This window comes from Zingiber officinale, chromosome 10A (assembly GCF_018446385.1).
Source record: "Zingiber officinale cultivar Zhangliang chromosome 10A, Zo_v1.1, whole genome shotgun sequence".
In the NCBI taxonomy this organism is placed as follows: Eukaryota; Viridiplantae; Streptophyta; class Magnoliopsida; order Zingiberales; family Zingiberaceae; genus Zingiber; species Zingiber officinale.
The window spans coordinates 4,798,595-4,801,753 of record NC_056004.1 but is presented as its reverse complement, the minus strand read 5'-3'; positions in this window follow the sequence as shown (position 1 = coordinate 4,801,753).

The window sequence follows — 3,159 nt, the reverse complement described above, 5'->3', positions numbered from 1 at the left end:
GCTTAGGTATGAAATTTCTTGGCTCCTTTCTCTTGAGTCTAACTGATTTGCTTTTCTTCTTTTGCAGCCAAAGTCATGATGCGAGCACGCACGACCGGACTGACAAAGTTGAAAGATGCTAAGATCGAAGCGGCTGCTGTCAAGGAAATGACGAGCCTTGGCCTGGCGCCGGTCGGCTCCCACGAAGGGACGCAAGCCGAGAGCGGGGAGACCCCCACCGTCGTTCAGACGGCCAGCATCAAAGGAGTTGCTGAAGTGGTTGGTTATCCGCTTCTAGCCCCTGACCTACAACATGTCGATCGGACCGAAGGCTCCGAGTCTTCCGATGGAGTGCCCCCCCTTAGGTGCAAGAGGTGCCGCATGGACATCACCTCCCAATCCGCCACCTCGGCTGTGGGTACCGCCGAGCGGGTTGACACTTCTTCCCCTGTGGTCATCCCAACGGTGGTAGCCACCTCGTCCGATCGGACACCATCTCTGGTCGAACCGCCGTCGGAGGCCATCTCTGCTCCTCCGGTCTCATTTTTGCTGTCGCCCCGAACCCTACGAAGACCACTGGTGTCCAGGATCGATCCGATGTCGGCCGCCACTCCGTGCCCGACGATTTCCTCCTCGTTAGACACGAGCGGCCGACAATAGGTGATAGCGACTATCAACCTTCCGAAGGAGGACTATCTTGAGCAATGCGCCCCGTCCGACCATCCCCGAACACAAGATCCTGATCCGCGGGCCGCTCGTCGGTGTTTGGGAGGAGGCGAGGGCTCGAGCGGCCACGATGTCTCCCGGGCAACTCGACAACAACCATGTGCGAATGTCTACGGGGATACATTTTTCAGTTATCAATTTATGCCTTACCTTCTATCGGCGCTTGACCTTTGTCCTTTTATCTGCAGTACTGGGTGGAGTGCATGACTATGTGCCAACGACTCGCTTTTGTGGAGGAGGAGCTGAAGAAGCTCAAGGTTTCTGGTGACGCCTCTTCCTCCCAAGGGGCATCGGTCGCCCAACTGCAGGCCGATCTGCAGAAGGCCCAACAACTCCTTGTGGCCGAGCAACAGAAGTCCGCCGATCAGGCTATCAGGCTGGGATAGATCGATACACAGTTGAAAACCTACGACAAAAAGCTCGAGCTTGCCTCCACAAGGAAACAACGAGTTATCGTCGACCTGGAACTGAAGAACCAGGAGGCTCGACGGCTCGCCCAAAAGCTTAAAGAAGTCGAGGACTATCTGATTGCCGAGCGGGCCTGCCAAGTGGCTGGAGAGGAGTCTTTGAATAAGAAGCTCAAGGATGCCAAAGACGCACTAGAGGCCTCCTGTTTTGCCCTAATGGTCTACCAACAGAAAGAGCTGAGCCGATTTGCAGCAATGAAATAGGAGTACCTCCGCTCGGACCAATTTACCGACAAGGTCGTCCGTCGGATCGTCCAGGCCTTTGAATTGGCTGTGGACGGGACGATCGGTCAGCTCAAGGCGAACGATCATCTCCCCGAGGCCCTGACTGACGACGTCATCAATCGCAGCCAGCTCAACGACTCGATGCCTGATGACGTCTTCAATTTTCTTGAGTGAGGCGGAGAGTTTGTGAGAAAATTTTTGAAGTATGTTTGTATGCCAGACGCTCGGCGGTTCCATTTCTTAATGAAAGATCTTATTTTCTGCAACTTTTCCTTGCTCGTGTGCCCGCTTTTGACCCCCCTTGATCAGCATAGCCAACGGTCTGTCTTGCTCTCTTCGCCATTAGCCAAGTTTTTAAATGTATCATCCCGAGCGGACAGTATATTCGAGCTCGGGTCGTAGTTTGACCGCTGATGGAAGTAGTAGAGTTGTACCTCTCGGGTTTAAGGTCGCCGCTCGACCATTTATGAGGACTCATGCTTGTTCTTCGCCATTCATCGATTTGATAAAGTTGTGGGTTTAGGGTTGTCGTTCGACCGCTGATGGAGACAGGAATTTAATGTCGCCACTCGACGATTTAACTAAGACTCGGGTTTAAGGTCGCTGCTCGACCGTTGGTGAAGACTGGGGTTTAACGTCGCCGCTCGATGATTTGACGAAGATAGGGGTTTAACGTCGCCGATCGACGATTTGACGAAGACATGGGTTTAAGGTCACTGCTCGACCGTTGGTGAGGACAGGGGTTTAACGTCGCCGCTCGACGGTTCGATGAAGATAGGGGTTTAACGTTGCCACTCGATGATTTGACGAAGACAGGGGTTTAAGATCGTCGCTCGACCGTTGGTGAGGACAGGGGTTTAACGTCGTCACCGACGATTCAGTGAAGACAGGGGTTTAACATCGCCGCTCAACGATTTGACGAAGATAGGAGTTTAAGGTCGCCGCTCAACCATTGGTGAAGACTGGGGTTTAACGTCGCCACTCGATAATTCAGTGAAGATAGGGGTTTAACGTCACCGCTCGACGATTCGGTGAAGACAAAGGTTTAAGTTCACCGCTCGACCGTTGGTGAACAATGGGGTTTAACGTCGCCGCTCGACAATTCGATGAAGACAGGGGTTTAACGTCGTCGCTCGACGATTTATCATGTCGTTTGGCACAAAGCTTGGAAGCTTAATCTTTTATTTCCTGTCCTGCAACAAAGGAACACATGGATAAAAAGGTACATTGATCACATCGGTGCACCTCTCATCCGGCTCGGTAGGGCTAGAGATGGTTCGCACTCCATGGTCGTTCTAATTGCCGCCCGTCCTCGTCCTCTAAGTAGTAGGCGCCCGAGCTAAGCTTTTCTATGACCCTGAAGGGTCCAGCCCACGGAGCTTCCAGTTTGGTGACATCGCTGATCGGCTTTACTTTCTTCCACACCAAGTCGTCAACCTGAAACGATCTTGAGATCACCCTCCAGTTGTAGCTTTGCCTCATTCTTTGTCAGTACGCCATCAGCCGGACGACCGCTTTAGCGCGCGCTTCGTCCACCAAGTCCATCTCCAGAAGCCTCCGCTCGGCGTTATCTTCGTTGTAATGTTGTATCCGGTCAAATTCTACCCCGACTTCGACAGGACGACTGCTTCATCGCCATATATCAGGTGGAAAGGCGTTGCCCCAGTCCCTTCCTTGGGAGTCATGCGGATCACCCATAGCACGCTGGGGAGTTCGTCTACCCAACTCCCTCCGATGTGGTCGACCCGAACGCGTAGTATCC